General features: G+C 44.6%; 1 long non-coding RNA gene across 1 annotated transcript in view; it reads left to right on the plus strand.

Annotated features, from left to right (window-relative positions):
- Positions 1-7,564: 7,564 nt before the first annotated feature.
- LOC109392056 (uncharacterized) overlaps positions 7,565-24,554 on the plus strand; it is a 46,454-nt gene continuing 29,464 nt past the window's right edge. Inside the window, exon 1 of the long non-coding RNA XR_002125983.1 lies at positions 7,565-7,614. This is a non-coding gene — a long non-coding RNA (uncharacterized LOC109392056). The remainder of the gene's footprint in view (positions 7,615-24,554) is intronic.

A 24,554-nucleotide genomic window follows, 5' to 3' on the forward strand; every position in this document is an offset into this window, starting at 1 on the left:
GTTTTTTTTCCACTCTAGTAAAAGAGCTTTGCACAGATGATAGACTTGGATATTTGGAATATTTGGAGATTTAGACGCAGACAATTGTTATTGGCCCTTTATGGCGGAAAATCTAAAGTTGGTTGTATTGTCCCTCGGGTTGTATTGTCGATCGGGCAATATTAATACCCACAGCATTACATCCTCCATTGAACATAAAAAAAAGGTGGGGGGCAAATATGAAGAACCACAGTCTCCTCCCAGCTACACATTCGATGACTTTCATTCATAGGGCTTGAATACGTTCATTTGAGAGGAGAATTTTTTTCATAACTAATATTCATTGTGTCCAAATGTGTCACAGAGTAATACTCCTGTAAAGCATATTTAACCTAGCAAATTGAGTCCTAAAGCACTTCTTTCCTCTGTTACTTCTCATTTAGAGAATTCTTTCATCCACCTCAGAAAGCCCTTTCCCTGTCACGGCTCATCACCTTGTCTTAGGATTTTTCTGTTCAGTATTTCTGTTTGATGCAAAGGTCAGACCAGATGGTTAGAATAACTAAATCCTCAGGAGGACTTTCCTGTCTGTATGTTCCATCGGGGCTCTGCCTCAAACTCCTTCTGAATCCTCACCTTCTGTATCTCCTGGATGCCCTGCTTTTGCTTCTGACCCTAAATATTCTATAGCATCATTCGCTTCTTAAAATCATCTATTTAGACCTATTAGATATCAGGGGCATCTGGCTGGGCAAGAGGGACCATGATGGCAGTCCACATGCCAGATAAAGTGTGGCAGTTGCCATTGTCCAATAGAGACAAACATTTGCACAAATGGGAGTGGGACAGAAGGAAGACTTAGGGCCAAAAGCCAGCTGACAGGCTTCCAACGTTCCATTGACTAGTTAATCAACACGCCACATGGGCATAATCCACTCAGCGTGGACTGCTCAGTTCCCGAAGGCAGAGCAGGCAGCTTCAGTTGCATGATGGCGTGGATGGAACATACCCAAGAAATTCCTTTATTAGATCTCTCTAGTGCTGAGAAGTTTGTTCATCTCAATTAACCTCCTCAGATCACTGAAGGCCACAGTAGCCTTGGAGAGGCAGAAATGCCTTTTAATGTTGATAGAGGTGGGAGACCATTGTCAGCCAGGCTTATATTCATTAAACAAATCCAAATCCATGTTCTCTGGCATTGTCTTTATGCCATTCCTTCCTTCCTTGCATCCTTTTCACTTGCATGGGTTCCGCTGTGAATTTTCTATAACAATTTACAGTGTGGCCTCTAAAGTCGGATGCCCCGAGTTCCGATCTTGGGCCTTTAATTTGCTACCTGTGTGGCCGTGGGTGGTACATTTAACTGTTAGGACTACAGTTTACTGAGCCTCTCTAATGGAAATGAGAATGGTGCCTACCTGACTGCTTTATGGAGATTAAATGAGATAATTTTCATAAAGACCTTAATATCAGAGTAAGTGCTCATTAAATATTGTTCAATCAACCAACACTTGCTGTGTGTTTTGCTAGCACAAGTGATTTTGAAATGTGCTCTCCATGCTGTCCCACACTTTGCATCTAGACAGGAAACACCCAGAGCCTAGGAGATTTGCAGTAAGCATGAACAGCACCAGCAAAAAAGCAATTTGAGATGAGCTGTGACCCTGGAGCAGTAGGGTAGTCTCGTGTTCATTGACTCATTCTATTCAGTGAATACTTATTAAGCACCTACTATGTGCTAAACACAGTTCTACGAGATGGAGATAAAGTAGTGAACCAAGTAAACAAAATCCCACTTCTCCTGGAGTTTGTTTCCTAATGGGGAAAGATAGGCAATAAAATTTAAAAGGCAAGAAAATATCAAAGTGAAAAGTATCATGCAGAAAATTTAAACCAGGTAATATGGGAGACAGTGACTAAGTAGCTCCCCCAGGTTCAGTGTTCCGGGAGGGGTTCTGAGGATGTGACATTGAAGCTGAAATCCAGAGAGACTGATTCAAGAACAATCAGTGAGAAAGAATTCCAGGCAGCACAAAGAGCAAGTGCAAAGATCCAACAATGGGACTGAGGAGCAGAAAGAAGGACAGGGTGACTGGAAGGTAGGAAGTGACAGGGAGAGCAGTGTGGAATGAACCTGGAAGGTAGGCAAGGGCCTGATCTTATAGGCTTTATAAGCCAGGAAAAGGAGTTTGGATTTCATTCCACCTGTAATGGGAGCAATTGGATGGCTGTGGACAGGGGGCATATAATTAGATTTAAAGTTTTAAGGATGCTTCCTGGCTATCTTGCCCCTACTGTCAGCGGCATGGCTGGCCCCGATGCTGAAGCATTTATTGTCATTGGGAGAAGTCATTCCACACAGCCACACAGGAAGAAGTGCCCAGAAGACCAAGAGTCCTTCGTATTCTGATCTGAAAAGCCCATGGCTCCTTCACCATTTGGGCTTTTAGGGGGTGACAAGATGAAAGCAGTGATTAAAGCAAGAAGTTGACCCGAGAATTAAAGACCAAGAAAGGCAGTGTCAGGACTGTGGTGAACATGACGACTGGATACTACTTTCCAGCACCCTGTTTGTCATGAGTTCTCTGTGCTCTCCTAGTCATTCCGATATTCCAGAAAGAATTAGAGGCTTGGGTCGGCCGAGTGGCACACTGGTTAAGAACTGGCTTGGAATGCCAGAGGGCCCCGGTTCAGATCCCACATATGAGGGCCAGTGACACTGCCCTCCACAGCTAAAATGCTGAACAACAGCTCAACCTGGAGCTGGGCTGCCGTGAGTCGCCGGCGACGGTGTGGGCTGCAGTCCCTGTGGCAGTGGGTTGCCATGGGCTACCGTGTGTAGCCAGCAGCCAGCGTGAGCGGCCATCCAGAAGCCGGCAACTGATCTGCCTTGCCCGGGAAGAGCGCAATGATGGTGCCAACTTGGGCCAGTGAAGCAACATCCTCCACAACTAGACTGAAGAACAAAAGGACAGCAACTTGTCTGTTCCCCTTCCCCCAATTCCCCAGCACTGTTCCCTTCCCCCCAATACCCCAATAAAAATCTTTAAAAAAAAAAAAAAAGAATTGGAGGCTTACCCCTGCTGAGCAGCGATGAGGCAGGTTAGCTTCTGCGATGTACCACAAACTGGATCCCAAGAACACTTGGCTGTTACAGATTGTGAGTCTGCATAGAGTCCCTTCTGGGAGCTACGCATATGTCTTGTAGGATTTTGGTTTACCTCTGAGGACAAATGAAAATTGCACCCAGTGTGGTGTCTGGGTTCTGGAGCTCATGCAAATGTATCTGGAAATAATCCCAATGATAGTAAAATAAGCATCTTTCCTAATATTTCATTGTGATAAAGATTTTTGTTCTATTAGGAAACTGTCAATATATGTACAACAAACATTGAGCAGGGAATTAGGAACCCCAGGTTCTGACCTCAGCTCTGCCACCAGTGTGTTGTGTTTAAAGTTTGGCAAAGTACTTTCACTCTGAACCTTAGTCTGTTCATCTCTGAAGGAGGGAAATTGGACTGACTGCCTCTTGGATCATTGTCAGCTCTCACATTTGATTGTCCATATACCATCATTCTGATTTCCTGCTGGCCCATGTTTGTGAGATGGCAGGGCTAAGGCAGGGGCATCTGATCTACCCCACAGCTGAATGGACCACACAGGGATTACACCTACACTTTTGATGTCTTTTTGCATCATTTCATTATTAGTTGGACCAGCTGTCTCTGCCGTGAGAAGTACAGCTTAAGTGAGTTTATCTTCCTCACTAAACTATATACTCTTTAATCATACTATAGTCACTAAATTTTACTGAAAGTTTACTATGTACCTTATATCACTTTATTGTCATAATAACTCCATGAAGTAAGTGCTAGCATTATCCCCAATTTAATGCAGGAAACGGAACCTTAGAGAAATTAAATAATTTGCCTGAGGACACAGCTAGCGCCTAACAGATTAAACGCAGGCTGACCCCATGGCCCGGCTGCCACATTCCAGTGCTATCACATACTTATTTTACCATATTCCACAGTTTGACAGATATTATTAGATGCTCAATAAGTGATTGTTGAACGAATAAATGTTTAATGTTCTGGTAACTTGCCTTCAATATTTACTCATGCTGCTTCGGAAAAGCAATATAGCCTTGCTAACCAGAGGTTTACACATTAACCACTTAGATTTTGTACAAAACTGTTCATGAGATCAGTCCCAGGAAGCAGAACTTAACCTATGTGATGGTTAATTTTGTGAGTCAACTTGACTGAGCTAAGGGGTGCTCCGATAGTTGGTAAATGTTATTTCTGGGTGTGTCTGTGAAGGTATTTATGGACCAGATTAGCATTTTGAATCAGTAGACCAAGTAAAGAAAATCACTCTTACTAATGCAGGCCTGAATAGAATACAATTGTGAGAGCCTGAATAGAATACAAAGTTGGGGGAAGGACAAATTTGCTCTTTTTCTGAGTGGGAACATCCATCTTCTCCTGCCCTGGGCCATCGGAGCTCCTTGGTCCTCGGGCCTTAGATCTCAGACTGGGACTACACCATCAGTCCCCAGATTCTAGGGCCTTTGAATTCAGACTAGAATTTATGCCATCGGTTCCTCTGGTTCTCAGGCCATTGGTCTCGGTCTGAATTACATCACTGGCTTTCCTGTGTCTCCAGCTTGCAGACAGCAGATCATGGGACTTCTCAGCTTCCATTATTGCATGAGCCCATTCTTATAATTTATTACATTTATATATATACACATATATATAGTAATCACTAAATTTATATATATATATATACAGTATATATTTTATTGTATTTCATTTTAATTAATTTAAATTTAAAGAGCCATGTGTGTCTAGTACCTACCATATTGGAACGTGCAAGTATAGCGAAACATCCTTTTATATTTTTAACCCAAATAATGTAGAACGAGGTTCCACTGCAATCTTTTTTAAAAAATCACTTTCCATAAAATCCAAAACCACAATACTGTAAGAGCCACAAAGAAATTCTAGCATGCTTACATTTCCACTGGGGAAAGAATTCTTAACAAAAAAAGAAAATTCTGATCCAGGAGTAGAAGAAAGCAGGTAGGCAGGAAAGAGACATTCCCAAGGGGAGTTCCCTGGGAAATCCTCGTGGTCTGTGAGACACGGCATGGTGAGAGACTGTCAAGGAGAGAGAAATTCCCCTTGGAGGAAAATCTAAGTGTGCCCTTAGCCACCTGTTACCCCAGAGGAAGGACAGGATGGCAATACTAAATTATTAATGTTGTAGATAGGGGAACTTAACTACCATACAAGGCCAGCTGAGATGTTGAAAGTACATCTTAACTGATAGAGCTTCATTCCTGACATCTAAACAGTGGTTGATGCCTCCTGGATGGCAGATTGGAAATCTCTATGTCTTTTGTTTTAGGAAACTAGCATTTTCATGAAAAGTGCCATTCCACAAAGGCAGGATTATGCAGAATTTTCATCTAAAGCAAATTTTAGAAAAATCACAAAGTGACCTAGGATTCAGGGAGAGAGGGTGATGAGGTAATAGGAATACAGGACACAAAGTCTCCATTGTAAAAATGTGAACTAAAAATACCCATTCTGGGGCCAGCCCAGTGGCGCGATAGTTAAGAACTGGCTTGGGACGCCAGAGGGCCCCGGTTCGGATCCCACATATGAGGGCCAGTGACACTGCCCTCTACAGCTAAGATGCTGAACAACAGCTCAGCCTGGAGCTGGGCTGCCGAGAGTCGCCGGCAATGGCGTAGGCCGCAGCCCCTGTGGCAGTGGGTTGCCATGGGCTACCGTGTATAGCCAGCAGCCAGCGTGTGTAGCCAGCAGCCAGCGTGAACGGCCATCCAGAAGCTGGTGACTGATCTGCCTCGCCTGGGAAGAGCGCAATGATGGTGCCAACTTGGGCCAGTGAAGCAACGTCCTCCACAACTAGACTAAAGAACAAAACGACAGCAACTTGTCTGTTCCCCTTCCCCCAATTCCCCAACACTGTTCCCATCCCCCCAATTCCCCAATAAAAATCTTTTAAAAAAAAGAATACCCATTCTGTACAAAAGATGTTGCTACTGAAGAAGCAAAGGTAGAAGGAGATATAAACTGAAGATGTTCCTTAGTGGGCCCAGCGAAGAGCCAAGATGCATTCCGAGCTAGGACGGTGCTTCTCAAATTGGATTTCAAGGACAGAATATTCTTGCAGGGAGATGGGGGTCTTTGGGTTAATAAGGACATTTAAATTTTGTGTTTTCATTCTGTCAATTCTAAAGATAAATCTTCCTTTTTGCAGTGAGAATTCTCAATTGAAAATAATGTTATAAGAATGAGATTTTAGCTTTCTTAAGTAAATATTTCTAAAATGCTGATTAAGAAAATTTATCATAGATCTTAGAGAATTATTTTCCTTTAAAGGGGTCCATAGTTTCTTCAGATTTGGGGATCAGTGGCCTAGAGGCAGACCACATATATCACATGATCTTTATCTTATTGGAGGAATTAAAGCAGTTTCCTAACTGTGCCCTTAGCTTGCTTATGAAGAGATCAAACCTTTCCAAACTCAGAGGGCAGGCTGAGCACATTACTTGTATTATATCCCTAATGAGTGTCATTGCTTAGAAAGCTTTGTTCTTCTATTGAATACAGAAGCAGCATGGTGGAATGGTGCTTGACCACAAGTCAGGAGGCCTACCACTAACCCTAACTGTCTCCAACAGGCTGTGTCACTTGTCCTCTCAGAACCTTCATGGCCTTGTCTGTAAAATGAAGCAGTGGACTGGATAATTAATTACCAAGGTCACGTCCAGCCTAGATTTATTGATTTTAACAATAAATTACTACACTATCTTGTATTTCTTCTTTGAAAGTCCTCTCAACTAAAAATCGTTTTCACTAGGACTCTATTTCATTTCTGTTCTTTTCATTGCTACCCTCCATCACTGAGCCCGGAAGGCCCAGGAGCTGATTCATTTGAAGGAAAAATCAGTCAACATTCAGCATTCCACCTATTATCCACTACTACCTAGGAAGTGGGAAATTAAACTATAGAACCCAAACTCCCCGGGCTTAAGGCAAATCACCCAGTAAAAGAAATGCTTACTCAGAAGGACATTTTGGGTGGTTTTCATAAAGTTTCAAATGAACGAGACAGCTATTCACTCAAAGTGTGAGTAAACCAAATGGAAATGTAAAAGCTATGTCTGTTTTGAGTATTTTAGAGAAAAATTATTTAACAGGTAGATTCTCAGCCTGTTAGTTGATCTACAACTCTAAGAGTGACTCATCTATTTTTGAAACCTCTGAACAGTCAAATGTGCCCATTTAACAGATGAGAAAACCAAGGCACAGAAAGATAAGACACTTGCCCAGGGTCACACAGCTAGCAAGTGGCACAGCTACGATATGAAACCACAGTGTGGCTCTCAGAAATGTGCTTTTCATAACTGAATCATCACTTGTGTATCTCTGCACAATATAAATGGGATGGCCAGGTATGACATTGTTATTTTTAACTTTTAAAAATAAAGTGTGAGCTCTTAATGCATTTTATCTTTAATTATTCTGTTTTTCCCTCCCAAACTCTCAGATGATGGAAATGCTTAAAGCAAACTAAGGTAGTGTGAGACCACACCATGTAAGTGTGAGCATGGCTCCTTGTGGCTCCAGCTGTGTTTTGTGCGCTTCTGCCTACTGTTCCCGCATGTTCTCTCTGCTGTTCTCTGAGTTCTGCTTTCGCCGCTTGGTGCTTGGGCCGCATGAACCGTCACTTTTAAGCCATAGATCCTATGTCTTTGTTCCTGATTTTATATTTGTGCTTCTCTCTCCCCAATCCCTGGCACACGGGTAGGAGCCAGAGCAGCTGTCAGCCTGGCACCTCCCGGGGAAGGAGCTGGGGGGCCCCTAGGAATGCGTTTTGTTATTGTTCTCTGACAGCGAGCCCTCAGATTGTAAGCTTTTAGGATTCTAGGCATGCGTCCACGTTCACACTGCAACATGACACTCCACAGTGTGGAAATGTGTTTAGGCCTCTTCATTCCGGCCATGGTCACCCATAGTGCCCTTTGCTATGCAGTGTTCTGCTGGGGCCACCTGCCTAAACAGGGTATTGCTCTGTGGGTCTTTGTAGGAGTGGACGTTATGTGAAAATAAATACCACTGTGACATGTAACAGGGCTAAAATGAGCTGTGGAGAAAAGAGGCAATCTTCTCATTCATTTATTATTTTGTCTGTAAATAAGTATATGATGGAACACATACATATGTTGAACAAACCTGTTATTATAGAAGGAGAAAGAATAATGGTTTTTAAGCCAAATATGGGCTATACCAGCCCTTTATTGTATTCACACACACACACACACACACACACACACACACACACACACACACCATCCCTTTTGGTATTCCTTAAATCTACATAAACTGTATTTCCACTTTGTGAATGCAATATGTAATAAACTAGATTTACATTGTGCCTGACAAAGAGTATACCTGGAACATTTAAACATGATCCTATCTTACTGTACAGCCTTCCACACCTGACCATGATTTTGGGATAGTAACTGCCTCTTGTTTTCAATCTCACTAAAGTTATGAGTGTGTGTTGAATAGGAATTAGTTTGGAGGAAACTTTGCAAGTTAGTTGTCAGAGATGACAAGAATTTAAAATTGAAGGGGCTCTCATAGGCTTCCAAGGTGGTAGAGGGGGTAAATATTGTGCTCACCTCCTCTCACAACTACATCAAAATTACAACTAAACTACTATCACTGAGAATCGCCAAATGTCTAGCTGAACAGAAGTCTTATAACTAAGGACATACAGAAGAAGCAATGTCAAGACTGGTAGGAGGGGTGGAGATGTGGAATAGGCTTATCCTACACCCTCGTGTGACAATTAAAAATCGAGAGGGATATCTTGGCTGTGGAGGTCCACACTGAGGAGTGAGGGATCCCAACCCCACACTAGGATCCCCAGCCCAGGGTTCCAGTGCCATGGGGAGTGAAGTCCCCATAACTTCTGGCTGTGGAAACCAGTGGAGATTGTAGCTGAGTGAGATGGAGAGTGGCTGCAGTCCCAGGCACTCCTCTTAAAGGGCTCACGTGCAGACTTATTCACTGACAGACTCACTCACTCTGAGCTCCAAGACTGGAGCAGCAGCTCAAAAGTCACCAGGGACATATGGGGAGGAACTGAATTGTCTGGCTGCAGGGTGAGGGCTAGAGGGGCAGCTTTCTCCTAGACAGAAGTGCTGGCAGAAACCACTGGATTTTTTTGTTGAAACTTGCCCCCACCCAGCCTGCACCACATGTGCAGGCAGGCCTCATATCTAAGTCTTTATCAACCTGACTAACACCATTAACCCTGCCCTGGTAATTCCCAGAGACCCCACTGCACCAAACTTGTGGGCCCACCCAAGCCACTTCCATCAGCTTTTCCATACAAATGGAATGTCTTGCCTCATTTTGTGGACTTTCCTAAAATCTCTCAAAGATTCATACACCCCAAACAAGCAGCATCTGACTTCAGCTTGCCCTATATCTCTTGCTAGGCAGCCCAAAGCCCAGCACTAGTAGCAGCTGGCCTCAGTTCACAGTTTGGCCTCTCCTAGACACCTCCAAGCACAGCACAATGGCAACCATCTGCAAATCATCTTGTGGCTCATACTAAGTGGCCCCAGGCAGGGCACAGGCAACAGCTGGTCTTGCCAGCACCAGAGCGCCTCCCAAGAGGCCTCAGAACCAATACACCCAGTGGCCAGTTTCAGACCACACCAGAGCACCAACCAACCACTTCTATACATGACACTTCCAAAGAACAGACTGGGCAGGCACCAGAGCCCCAATAAAGTGAATCCTGCTCTGTAGGGTTAACCCCTGCAAAACAGCTCCTCTGGTGTAGTCACAGCCAGTCTTCACAACCAATCAGCCCAAGGGTCAGTCCCTCCATTGATGTGCCAACAGCAATCAAAGCTCAACTACAACAGGAGGGCACACACAACCCACACAAGGGACAAACCTGGAGCACCCAACTCAGGTACCAGGGAGACTGTGCCACTGAGCCCCCAAGGACACCTACTATATTAGGCCACTCTATCAAGACCTGGACACATAGCAGCCCTACCTAATACATAGAAACAAACACAGGGAGGCAGCCAAAATGAGGAGACAGAAACATGTCCCAAGTGAAAGAACAGAACAAAACTCCAGAAAAAGAACTAAACAAAATGGAGACAAGCAATCTACCAGACATAGAGTTCAAAACACTAGTTATAAGGATGCTCAATGATCTCAGGAAGAACTTTAACAAAGGGATAGCAACATAAAAATGGAGATAGAGAACATGAAAAAGGACCAATCAGAAACAAAGAATACAATAACTGAAATGAAGACTACATTAGAGGGAATCAACAACAGACTACATGAAGTAGAGAACACATCAGTGATTTAGAAGATGAGGTAGCAGAAAACACCCAATCAGAACAGCAAAAAGAAAAAAGAATCCAAAAATAATAATAATAATAAGGATAAGGTAAGGGGCCTCTGGGACAACATCAAGCATTACATTTGCTTCATACGGATACCAGAAGAAGAGAAGAGAGAGAATAAGGAATTGAAAACCTATTTGAACAAATAATGATAGAAAACTTCCCTAATCTGGTGAAGGAAATAGACATACAAACCTAGAAAGTGCAGAGTCCCAAAAAGATAAACCCAAAGAGGCCCACACCAAGACACAACATAATTAAAATGCCAAAGGTTAAAGACAAAGAGAAAATCTTTAGAGCAGCAAGTGAAAAGCAGTTAGTTACCTACAAAGGAGCTCCTATAAGACTGTCAGCTGATTTCTCAACAGAAACTTTGCAGGCAGGGGGATTAGCATAAAATATTCAGTGATGAAAAGCAAGGACCTACAACCAAGATTACTCTACCCAGCAAAGCTATCACTTAGAATCAAAGGACAGATAAAGAGCTTCCCAGACAAGAAAAAGCTAAAGGAATTCATTACCACCAAACCAGTATTACAAGAAATGTTAAAGGGACTTTTTTAAGAAGAAGAAGAAAAAAAGGTCAAAATATAAGTAGTAAAATGGCAATAACTACATATCTATCAAGAATTACTTTAAATGTAAATAAATTAAATGCTCTAATCAAAAGGCATAGGGTGGCTAAATGGATAAGAAAACAAGACCCTTACATATGCTGCCTACTAGAGACTCACTTCATATTGAAAGACACACACAAACTGAAAGGAAAGGGATGGGAAAAAGATATTTTATGAAAATAAAAATGAAATTAAAAAAATACTGTGGTAGCAATACTTATACCAGACAAAATAGACTTTAAAACAAAGCCTATAACAAGAGACAAAGAAGGACCCAGTAATTCCACTTCCAGGTATTTTTCCAAATTAATACCAAACAATAATTCAAAAAGACATGTGCAGGGCCGGCCGAGTGGCACATTGGTTAAGAGTTGGCTTGGGACGCCAGCTCTGGGCAGCAGGGCCCTGGTTAGGATCCCTCATGAGGGCCGGTGACACTGCACCCTCTATAGCTAAGATGGTGAATAACAGCTCGACCTGGAGCTGGGCTGCCATGAGTTGCCGGCGATGGCGTAGGCTGCAGTGGAGCTGCAGTGGGCTCCCGTAAGCTACCGTGAGTGGCTGGCAGCCAGCGTGAGCTGCCAAGAGCCACTGTGAGTGGCCATTCAGTGACCAGCGACCCATCTGCCTCACCCGGGGAAGAGCACAATGACATCAACATGGGCCAGTGAGGCGACGTCCTCCACAACTAGACTGAAGAGCAAGAGGACAGCATTTTGTCTGTTCCCCTTCCCCAATTCCCCAATAAAAAAAAAAAATCTTTAAAAAAAAAAAAGACATGTGCATCCATATGTTCATTGCAGCATTATTTACAATGGCCAAGATATGAAGGCAATGTAGTCTCTATCAGTAGATGAATGGATAAAGAAGAAACGGTACATATATGCAATGGAATATTACTGGGTCATAAAAAAGAATGAAATCTTGTCATTTGCAACAGCATGGATGGACCTACAGGGTATTATGCTAGTGAAATAAGTGAGACTGAGAAAGACAAATACCATATGATCTCACTTATAAGTGGAATCTAAAGAACAAAATGAACAAAACAGAAACAAACGCATAGATACAGAGAACATTTTGGGGGTTGCCAGATAAGAGGGAGGTTGGAGAAATGAGTGAAAAGGGAAGGAATTAGGGAATACAATAAATAATATTGTAATAATTGTATTGGGGTCAGATATGTACTAGACTTATTGGGGTGATCACTTCATAAGTTATATAAATGTCTAATCACTATGTTTTACACCTAAAATTAATATAATATTGAATGTCAGCTATAATTGAAAAATAAAAAATTATTTTTAAAAAACATAAAATAAGAACCCATATGATAATTTAAGTTTTTAAAAAATAAATAAATAAAACTGAAAAGGCTCTCACAAGATGTGACTGAACACTACTCAGTCCCCTGCAGGGTTGAACCCCAACCCTTCGCTTAGACATGCACAGAATTCTGGAGCCAAAGAGTCCTTAGAGATGGGTCCTTCACTCCAAACCCTTAATTCATAAACGATGATTCAGGCTTCGAGAGGGAAAGTAACTTGCCCAAGATGGGGCAGCACCTGGATTAAAACTCAATCTTCCTCTTTCCATCAAAGCGTCCCATCAGTGTATGTCCCAGCTCCTTTCTCTCTGGGAGAGAACCCTACACACAGCCCGGAGAGCCTTTTTAAAGTGAATGAAAGTAAAGGAGCCCACATCCCAGGAAAGGACCTTGGGTCATGGTCCTAGTTCTGCCACTCAGTATCTGGGCGAGCTTGGGAAAGTTTCTATGCCTCTCTGGACCTCAGGCTCTTCATATGCAAAATGAGTTTGAAAACAGCTGATTTCAAAAAGTACATGATGTTAAGTTTGCTCCTAACCTCAGGCTGTTTTTCATGTAGTTTCCTCCCAGCAGTATTCATTTCCCACTATAGGATTATAGAAAAACTTAAAGTTGGGCTGTGCCAATGGGGACAGCCCATGGAGCATGTGCCCTGTAAGTCTCTGTTATTCACTGAAGAAGAGCAAAGACAGGAGGGAGGAAGCGCCGATGAGAAGCGAGTTGCCTGACCCCCTTACACAGACGTATGACGCTGAGGTGGGCTTGGCAAACATCAGATTGGGCCATCTCAGGTATGCTGGTTTCTGCAGTTTGGAGTTATCCGGCTGGTATCCAGTTCTCTGCTTTCCAAGATACCACTGATTAGAGCTCTGGAACGTAAGGAGACCCAGTAGGCGAGCAAGGTTACATTTTCCCCTTGCAGTATATTGCTTACCGAGTTAACAGGGCCAGGAAAGTCTCTGAGGCAGTGAAAGACTATGTTGAAAGCTGGAAACAAGAGTCGAGACCCACACATGCCAACTTCCAGCACAGTTTTGAGATACGCCCCGTTTATATAACATTATAGAAATACAGATATTAACCAAATATGCAATGTCATTTTAACAGCTGTCTTTTTTCATGGTAAATCCATGGCATTTTTATGATGCATCTTTTTTATAAAGCAAAGTATTATTGCTTGATCCATTTTGGTTTCCATATACTGAGTTTGATTTAATATGTAACTTTTTCCAAAATAGCCCATCTGGTCTGCAGCAGCCTTCCCTGGATCTGACACTGATTTCACGTTGGTTGAAAAGAACAAGACAGGATATGGTGGGGTGGGGGAAATCACAGAGGTGGGTAATTTTATTGTGCACTTCTTAGGTTCTAATGCCGCTGTACAAAATGTAGCACTGCAAAGAGCTGTGACCTCAGAAAGTATCACTGGGATAGAATTTCAGCTCCAGAATTTTGGTGGAGAAGGAGCTTTAGAGGCAACAAGTCCGGCTGGAAGTGTTGTGCTAGAGAGGACTCTTAAAGCTGCATTTGCATGGAACTTGACAAAAGGTTGAAAATTTTCAATGACCATGTCATTTGGAGGGAACAGCTGGGGAAATTATGGTAAGGGCCTGCAGGCCCTTTCTTCATCATTGCCCTGGTGTTACCATCCCCTCTCCGGTGACAATTTAGTGCTGTTTGAAGAGGAAAATCGCATCCTTGGGCAGCCATGCAAGACCGGTCCTCATGTGGAAGACGCTGGGCAGGCAGGCACAAGTCATGTGCTCTTCACCTTAGTTTTCCCGTTGCTGGAGAGCCCCCTAAACAACAAAGCAAACAGAGGAGGTCCTTTTCAGGCGTCTTCCAGGTCTTTCCCGGCCTCTTCCTAGGATAATGGTTGTCCTACTGAGACCTCTAGTGGCCATATTGGTAACCGCGGGTATCTGAGGAAGGAGGGGAGGAACCGAACAGCCTAGCAAGCCACCGTGGTCTGTGGAGGCCTCAGCCTGAAATACTTTCTAGATGAAAGAAAGGAAACATCTGTGTCCTGAGACCCCTGAACTATAAGCCCAGAGGCCTGATGCCCACCCCTCAAGAAAGCCTGGCTTTTTAGAGATGGTTTCTGCCTAGTTAGCCATGGTAATAAGAACTCTACCTTTCTTTCTTTGTGCTTCCAGTTGTTATTCCAGCTTAGTTCTGAGATACACTGGAAGTGCTAGATTTCGCCAATCCTTCTTGTCTTGCCCTAGAACAGACCTATAGCCCCATTTTTATCTGAAAGCAAACTGAGCTCCCGAGGGTCTGACGCGCCAGCCACCAGAAGCCTGACAAACACACACACCGTTTTCTCCCTGAGGCCCTGCAGAGGGGCCTGGCTCCTGGGGCCATGTGGCCCTGCAGAGCTTTCCCAGACATTCATTCACCTTTTGGAGAGGGAGAAAGCAAGCCCTCCACCACCACTGCCTCCCACACTCTGAGCCTCAGTAAATAGGTTACACCCAACAGAAACAAGACTAAGTTGCTGTAATTGCTTTAACCCAGAGGTTCTCAAAATGTGGTCCCCAGACCAGCAGTGTCAATATCCCCCAGGAACTGGTTAGAAATGCAGGTTCTCAGGCCCCGCCCTAGACCCACTGAATCAGGAGCTCCGAGGGTGGGGCCCAGCCATCTGTGTGGTACAAGCCCTCCAGGTAATTCTGAGGCTCACTCAAGTTTAAGAACCACTGCTCCAAGCATTGATTTACAACTGTCAGTATATATAGGGTTACCTACGCTCAGCTTGTTTAAAATGTACGTTCTGACCTCTCACCCCCAGAGATTTCATAGTGCTCCAGTGGGGATGCAGAAATCTGATTTTCCAACCATCATTCCACATAATTCTGATGTGGGAGAGCCACAGACCGCCATTTGGAGAAATTCTGCTCTAGAAAGAGTGGGGCTATATTTGCTGGCACAGTTTAGTTTTCTCTCTTGAATTAGAGATAAGCACTGTCCTCGTATCTCACTGGTCACCAAAGAGGTCTCAGGAAGTATATCAGAGCACTGCAGGTCAGTGGAGGGGGTCATATTGTTCCCTTGACAAATTAGTTTTACTGCCACTGTGAGGAAAATCTCCACGGAGTCTGTAGCACAATTCAAAAGTGAAATCTCCCTCAGGAGAGAGATGTTAATTGCTGAGGGGACAGGCAGAGGAAGCCTGTGGCCCCTGTGAGCCTGCATCACTGAGGTGCCATGCCAGGCCTGACCATACAGCCGCGTGTCACCTCTAGGCTGTCCATCACACAGAGCTGCCCTTTCTGCTCCCTTCTCGAGAGGCTTAGTGGAGCCTTCCCAACAGGACCCCAGAGGCTAGTTCATTACAATGCTACAAGGAAGAAAGGCTTTCAAACCTTGAGGTTATGAGTACATCTGGCTAATACAGCCTCTGCTTTGATCACCCTGGAAAAATAGAGCTCATTTTTGTGAACGAAAAGTCCCAGCTCTCCTCAACACAGTGCTGGGGGGTTTCCATAGTTCTTCTGGCCCATTTAACGTTCCCATCTAACCCCCACCCAGTTCTCTCCAGAGCACCTGCTCTACCTGGGGCTCTGATTCATTGCCATGTGCTCTGAGAAGACTAAAATGCTGAGTCACATTTCCAAGGATCTGACAGGAGCTGAGCAACAGACTCATGCTGACATTTCTTGTCACCACCTAGGGTTCCCAGTCATTGTCCTGACACCGGCATGCACAGATAATGCCTGCTTGGGGCAGTAGCTTTATCAGGCAAAGCCTCTATTCTTTCAAACCATGTGGGCAGAGCAGGCAGAAAGCAGGCTCCCTTCTGTCTTTCTCTCCTTCCTTCCTTACCCCCGGATTTCCATCTTCTTCCCCTTAACCGTTTTCCCATGTTCCCTTTCCCATATTTCCTATGCTTCTGTGATTTTCTCCAGCTTTATCCCCTCCGTCTCCTTTCTTCTTGTTGGGCCTCCCACAATACTAAAAAGCAGGCACCCCCACCCCAGGAGCTCAAAGAGTTTCACCAGCATTAAATGCTGGCGCCACATGCGTCCTGCCGGGCAGCGAAGGCCACCTTAATTTACTATGAAGCATAATTAAAAGACAGCTCTTCCATCCTCCTCACTGACACAGAGGGAGAGAAAGGGGAAGCAAAAAAGAGAAGAGCTCCAAAGGAAGATCCAAAGAGAAGCCACAAATGGGGCAGAGGCAAAGCACTCTGCTTGGAATCTGGGGCAGGAAGGGGAGGAGGAGGCAGAGCCAGGGGCAATGCTGAAAGGAGGGCAGTAGCGAAGAGGAGAGGAGGCTTTTGTCCAGAGAACAAATCATCTCTTCACACCGAAATGTTCCTGGACCCTGCTCGGGAGCTGGGGATGGGCAAGGCCGGCCTTGCTCCCGGAAGCACCAGCTGTCCTGTCTGTCCTCTCTCTTACTTGTTCTCAGCTCCTGCACCAGGGCCAGCTCTGGAAGTGCACAGCCAGTATAGTTCCACTGCGTCCCAAGCTCAGCAGAGACCCCCGTGCATGGGGTTTAATGCTCTGAGTCCCAGCCCTGACACTGGAGCACTGGAGCACGCAGGGGGGTAGGAAGGCTTTCTGCTGCCTCCCTCTCCCTCATCCCTATACCTCCCCCACCCCCATCCCATGTCCCCAGCTCCCTGGGGGTGGGTTCTCAGCCCCCTCTCCTGCCTCCTGGAACCTGAACCCTGCCTGGCCTCCCCTCCCTGTGCCACCCCAGTGACCACTGAGACCCTCTGCCCCGAGCAAAGGCCTGGGCACAGGTGGGGAAGGTCATGGTTGGCTGCACCTATCCTACAGCCTATTGGGGCAGGGCATAGAGGTGGCCACCCTGCCAGGACTGGCAGGACTGTGGCAGTACTCTGGTGGACCCATCTTGATGAGAGGTGAACAGATCTCTCACTCCTGACCCAGTTTCCTAGTGCAGAGGCTGTGGGGGAAGGGGGTGGGGGTTCCTTCATACCTGCGAAGGTCAGAATATCCCTGTAAATCCCTATACCAGGGGGGCCGCTCCCAGCCAGCTCCCGGAGCTGCTCTGTGCTGGGGAGCCCTCTCTGCCTCTTCAACCTTCCTGAGGCTGTCTGTTTGTCTTTCCTGGACAGCTTGAGGCATCCTCCAGGGACAAAGTACACATTGTGATTTTGATGACTGCACAAATGAGTTAAATGCTCTGACCTGTGCATTTAAAACTGTCACTGTACAATGAGAAATGGACAGTAAAATTCGTGCTAATAATTTAGATTTTTAATTTTTATTTACTTAGAAGGGCATTAAATGGCAAATTAGATCCCATGACTGACGGCGGCTGCACAACAATGTGAACGTATTTAATACCACTGAACTGCACACTTAAAAATGTACAAAATGTACCTGTACTGTGTAAGTGTAAAAAGGTTAAGATGGCAATTTTATGTTATGTGTATTTTACCACAATAAGAAAAAGGGGGGGGGGGAAGAGTAAAAACAAACAAACACCATGACAAGGCAAGAGAGAGACCACAGGAAAAAAGGTATTTTAATACCTCTAATTGCACCTTTTCCTGCTTTTTAATCAATTTTCACCTAGTGCTGGGCCTGCAACTTATGTAGCTGGTTGTGTATACACCTCCCAGTCTCCTCCATGGAGGTGATCACATGAAGTATTTATACAATGCTGGGGGTGAAGTTCTACTCCTGTGGGGCAAACGTTTCCCAATCTATGACTGAAGGTACTTTCAATCTTAGTACCCATTCATCCACAGGAGAAAAACCTAAAGATTAAAAAAAAAAGAAAAAAAGAAGAAAGAAAGAAATTCTTGCATTTAGATGAGCATCCATGACTGTGTATATGCGGTTACCTAGAAGAGTCTATAAATTCCTCGTAATTACTCTCCATGGACTCGTAATGTAGCCACCCAAACACACCTTTCTCTGCACCCTTGTGAATCTCGGTAAGCTCGTCAGACAGGTGTGGGAAGCTTCATGTATTTCCTGTGAAATCGTACCGTTCTCCTTAATCAGCTTATCCCAGCTTTGTAAATTGGAAAAAATTCATTCCTGGCATCAATAGCCTGTTAAATTGGTTCTGATTAATCGTTGAATCTTAACACCTTTTCAAGGCAACATTTACAGGGACAGATTAGTAGGGAAGGGAGAGTGAGGCCAGGTGGCACCATGTCACGTTATGGTGGAGCAGACTGATGACCTCAGCTGGAGGTTAAATGCAGATGCCAGATTCTGGGGGAGGTTTTCGCCTTAGAAAAACCATAGAAACACACACAAACTTCTCCCCTGCAGGCTGAGGGACCTAGCATTTATTTCCTATTAATATACTTCTAGTGCTGATCTAGACGCATTCTTCTCAGACTTGAAGTGTGACTGCAGGCCATATTCTTGTGGTTCACATTAAACCTTCTTGGATTTTGAATTATTTCTAGTGGCACTGCAGAATGTCTTTCTTTAATCCTGAAGGAGAAAATACAATCGTCCTGAAATGTCAAAATGAGGAACAGGTAGGCTTCTAGCTTAACAGTCCAAAAGAACAGTCCCTCGGGGTGATTTGCAGGCATATAGTATATTCGAATCACTCTAGATCTTTACGATGAAGACTTGAAGCATGTCCGTGCTTGTACAACACCAGAACTTACGTGAGCCCAGATTCCCCCAGCCCGGGCTTGGACTGAAGATAATTTCAATCCTAATATCCTGTTACCAGCTGGAGAAAGAAGAAGGAGACCTAAACGTAAGAGAACAAAGAGATCCTTGCATTCAGATAAGTACCCATCACACTTGTACATAACCCCTGAGTTCTCAATAGAGGCCTTTAGGCTGCCCTGAAGTGTGGCATCAGAGCCATCTGGGGGTTGGGTTTAAAATGCTACCACCTGCATGCTTTCCAGATCAACCGATTCTGACTCTTTGACAATTTTTGAGTGAACCAGGGGGCTCCTATGTGGTAAAAATTTGAAGCCCTCCAGACACTTTCATTAATTTCAACGACTCATTGTATTTTCAAAACCTAAGGAGCCAGACATTCTATTGCACAAGTGAGAATCATTAAATCAGATGAATTTGTATGTTGTGTAATTCCCAGAAGTTAAGAGCAAATTTCTTTCTACATTCGTTCTTTCAGTAAGCATGTACTGAGGCTGTGCAAGCCCTGCGCACTGTGCTTGCTTCTGTTAAGTTAAATGATTGTCACGGTGTCTCTAGGATACCTGCATGTTGAGTATACTTAGGCCAGACTCGAACTGCAAGAGACAGATGAGAAGTGAATCTTTCAGAGGACTGGGAGAAAAGGTAATAACAGCTAAGAGACTCCCCACTCAGTTGCATTATTGTAATTTTGCTCTATGCTGAGGCTTTGCCTGTGTTATCTCATTGCATCCTCACAATAATCTATGAAGTAGGTTCGGGTATACTGTCCCCATTTTACAGATGAGGACACTGTAACTCAGAGCATCTATTCAACCAGTAAGCAGTGGAGCAGGAGTTCACGGCCAGCAGTCTGCTTCCGGAATGCAGGCTCTTACTCAGCACTATCCCAACCATCACAGTAGTTTTCCTTTCCCTAAGGAGGCAGAAACCAGGAGGCAATGCTTTCAAATGTGAATATTTTGTGCTATCCTGTCACCACCTAATTTATATTCCAACGTGATTCCTTCTATATAAATCCATGAAGCACACCTATATGCCAGTCTCTGGGGATACAAGGTGAATAAACATGTGCCTCAAAAAGCTCCCAATTGCTGGACCGGCTGAGTGGCACGTTGGTTAAGAACTGGCTTGGGACGCCAGAGGGCCCCGGTTCGGATCCCACATATGAGGGCCAGTGACACTGCCCTCCACAGCTAAGATACTGAACAACAGCTCAACCTGGAGCTGGGCTGCCGTGAATCGCTGGCGACGGCGTAGGCTGCAGCCCCTGTGGCAGTGGATTGCCATGGGCTACCGTATGTAGCCAGCAGCTGGAGTGAGCGGCCAGCAGCCGCAGTGAGCGGCCGTCCAGAGGCTGGCGACTGATCTGCCTCGCCCGGGAAGAGCGCAATGATGGTGCCAACTTGGGCCAGTGAAGCAACATCCTCCACAACTAGACTGAAGAACAAAAGGACAGAAACTTGTCTGTTCCCCTTCCCCAATTCCCCAACGCTGTTCCCATCCCCGAATTCCCCAATAAAAATCTTTAAAAAAAAAAAAAAGCTCCCAATTGCTAAGATATTCAGTCATACGAGAAGTCTAGAATTAAAACTCAGAACCCCCAGCTTCCTTGAGCAGTCTAAGGCCAACGGCTGACAGACCTGCCTTTCTGAAACTATCCAAGTCCAAGCAGAGGTTTCCAACTGCCTTGCATTATTGCGGTGTCAGAATAACTCTGCCAGTTTATCTGTTCATACTCAGGCACAACCTCTCCTAGGGGCATAAATTTGGAACTGAATCCTCTTTGTCATGCAGCCTGGAGAATTATAATTTTTTAACACCTTTCAGTGTGTTAACGTCAGTCTTTTTCCTCCTCCCTGGATGATGGTAAAATGTCCTGGGCTCCTGAAACTGTCCCCTCCATGTAATCCCTGATAATAAAGAGCAAAGCCATGCACAGGAGCAAGCGGGGGGTTTACAGCTGCAGGTTCTGCAGGAGAGAAATAGGGCATGTCATTCGCAATCATTACTACAAAGCAGCGTTGGTGGCAGTTCAAGTCTAGTTGAAATAAGGTGGTCACTTCTAGCTGCGTCCAGGCTACTTCCTGCTATGAAGGCTGAATACAAACCAGAATATCTCACTGTCAATATGAAAACTGTATAAAAATGTCCTGAAGACCATTTAAACTTGCCCTGAAAGCTAGCGTGGCAGATTTCTTTCATCCAAACCAATCTGTAAGACTTTTCCTCAGCCTCTTTTACATGACCGGTATTCCAGTAATGATGGGGGCTTTCTAGGGGAAAGACAGCCCAAGGGGCTCAGTTTCAGGCTGAGAGATCAGGGCAGGCTCAGCTCTTACAACAAACTACAACCACAGGCCTCCCTGCCCCCTCACATTTTGGTCCTCAAAAGCAGAGCTACCTCCAGAGACTCCCTCTCAAACAAAAATATAGATGGAGAGTGTATCTTGCCCTGCCCTGTCCTGCTCAGACTTTGTCAGCACCCCAAGCTGCTTCCCCTGACCCCCACCTTGAGAACCCTCAGTCCAGGATCACCACCAACACCAGGTCTGCTTTTTCTACCTCTATCCCTAGGTAGCTGAGCATAGCTGGAGAAAGACCCCAAACAGTGATGCATCTCCTACACCTTCATATGATGAGTAATCTCCGCTGAGAACTCCTTGCCCCTCCGCACCTCCTTCGTTCATTTCTTGCTGGTCCCTCACAGTCCCCAGAAGTGCTTCTAAATCTCCTCCTCTTTGATCAAACCTGCAACACATCCTTGGTGGACCCCACCAGACAGACCCTCCACTAAGATGAAGCTCATCCAGTGACAACTTCAAGTTCATTCTTATCCACCTCAAATCTTTTCATTTTCGCTCTTTTTTATCCCCTTATTTCTGTCTCTCTGTCCTTTCTCTGTCCTGGTGACTACTTTTCCTCCTGAGTTTTTTGTTTGTTTGTTTTTTGTTTTTAGTAACTCCCCACTGCCTTAAGCCCCCAGCCCCTGACAACCACAATCTACTTTCTGTCTCAATGATTTTGACTTCTCTAAGTATCTCACATAAGTGGAATCATACAGTATTTGTCTTTTTGTAACTGACATATTTCATTTAGTGTAGTATCTTCAAAGTTCATCCTTGTTGGAGCTTGTGTCAGAATTTCCTTCTCTTTTAAGGCTGCATAATATTCAATTGTATGTATATACCACATTTTGCTTATTCATCCGTCCATCAAGGGACACTTGAGTTGCTTCCACATTTTAGCTATTGTGTCTGCTGAGTTCTCAATCCCCTCCCCTTTAGCCCACCAAGAGTTTCAAGTCTATAAGTTACTTTCTTTTTCTGATGCGCTTTCTCTCCAGTGGCACCTTCTCATTATCCTACACATATGCTCAGGACCATGAACGCCACCATATGGTAAGCTTCTACTCTTTCTCTTGCCTTTTTACTACTACAATTTCATGTTTTTTAATAGTCCCCACACTTCTACTTCTACACTACCTATTAACTCCTTTTGAAAAACAATTTTATTATGAATATTTCTTCCATTCAAAAAAGTATAAATAATGGTGTTGATAAACACCCTTTTACTCACCACATGGCTTAAGAAAAAAAAAAAAACATTACCAATACCCCCATTCAGAGCTGGATTGGAATTTAATCTTGCTTCTAATCCTTCCTCCACCACACACACACACACACACACACACACACACACACACACACACACATCAAATGACCTTTCTTCTCAGGTCTTCTCTGTAACCGCACTTGACTCCTCTCCTTGGCACTATCTCTTCTCTCAGCTACCATGACCCTGGACTGTCCTGCTCCCCATCCTATCATTTTGATTCCCCTTCTCTGCCTTGCCTCTTCCAAGTTTCTGCTCTCTGTTTTCTGCTCCTCTCTCTATGATCTCTCTCAGCTGTACTATCCATGTGCACTGTTTTACCTCTTATTGACCCCCAAATCTAAATATCCAGTCTATATTTTCACCCAAGCTCCATTTCCAAATTTCTATTTGCATTATAGATATAACGAAACTGTCCTACTGGTGCCTCAAATCAGCAAACCTCAGAGCTTGATCCTCAGCCCTATCCGTTTGACCTTCTCAACAATGACTGAGAGGGGAATATGAGCTCATCTTGTGAGGGATCCAAAGCTGTGTGGGGTATTGTATAGCTGGAAAACAGTATGAATCCAAAAGGTTTTGACAGGTTGAATCTAACAGGATGAAACTTAACAGAGGTCAATGTAAGGACTTAACCATGATTCTAAATGCCCAGCCACATAATCAGGGAGGTCATAAATCAGGAGCTATAGAAAGGAAAAGTACAGGGGATTTAGTTAAGTGGCAAGGTTATCAAGCAGCAGCTCTGTGAAAAAGCTAATGGACTCTTAGGCTGTAGAAGATAAAATACCTAGAGCAAGAAAAGGAGTGTCCTCCTCAATTTAACAGCATTTGAGGCCTGCAAGGCTCATTTAAACTCTGCAAACTGCAATCAAAGCAAGGCTGTAGGAAACTTGGTGGCATTGAGACAGGAACAGCTGGGACCATTAGAGTGCCAAAATGGGCCTTAAGGCCACGTCCTAAGGTCTATCCAGAAGAAGAGAGATGAGCCCTAGAGCCTGATGCTGCTGACCGAGGGGGTGCATGGGCTTTGGGGAACACATGGGCAGGTGGTAGGGCTGGGCTGACAACCTATTATGACAGCACTGTGACTTCTCATTCATGGAGATGTCAGCTCCTGACAGGCAGCAGGTTAGAACCTGCTCAGGCAAGTGACGCTACAGTGCCTCTTCCACATTCTTCCAGAGACTCCTTTTCAACTATCAAGGAGTACAGGACACAAATGGACTCAGGTATAGAAAATATTCTCCCAGTTTCGCCTTCTTCAAGTCTAAACCTCTAATACAACTTCCCCCAAATGTCACACAGTCGACTTGCTACCAGCCCGTCACCTTTTGTGGGGAGTTACAGACCAGGCCTAGTTAGAATCCCCTATCCCTGAACTTTAATAGAGGTGAAATAGAATTAAAATGGACTGCAGGGGTGGACTTGAAAGGAAGTAATGTAGGCGATACCACATATTGCCACCTCTAGGTGCCAGGCACCTTAAAACATTACCTCTAATCTTCACTACTTACCTTTCCTAGGTGGGGTTATCTCTATTTTATTTCTCAGATTAGAAAATGAGGTTCTGAGGTGATAAGCAATTGGCCAGGGTCACACATTGATAGAGCTGCATTTGATCCCAGTTTTCTCTGACTCAGCAGGACTCACACTGCCACTGCCTCCGGGCAGCAGAAGGCTTGATGCTTTGGCCTCTGTGACTTGAAGAAGTGCAAGTCTGGGCTCCCCTGGCTGCCTGTGTATTATTAGCTGCTGGTCTTGCCTGGGTCCCAGGTCCCTGACTGGGTAGCAGATCCAACTGCCCCTCATCCCTGCAGAGCTCAAAGCTGGACACTGATCAGGACCCACTGCACCCTGGGGCCAGCCTTTCAAGGGGCTTTATTCACACCTTCCATTGTCCC

The sequence above is a fragment of the Hipposideros armiger genome, unplaced genomic scaffold (genome assembly GCF_001890085.2).
Source record: "Hipposideros armiger isolate ML-2016 unplaced genomic scaffold, ASM189008v1 scaffold_312, whole genome shotgun sequence".
Taxonomy (NCBI): domain Eukaryota; kingdom Metazoa; phylum Chordata; class Mammalia; order Chiroptera; family Hipposideridae; genus Hipposideros; species Hipposideros armiger.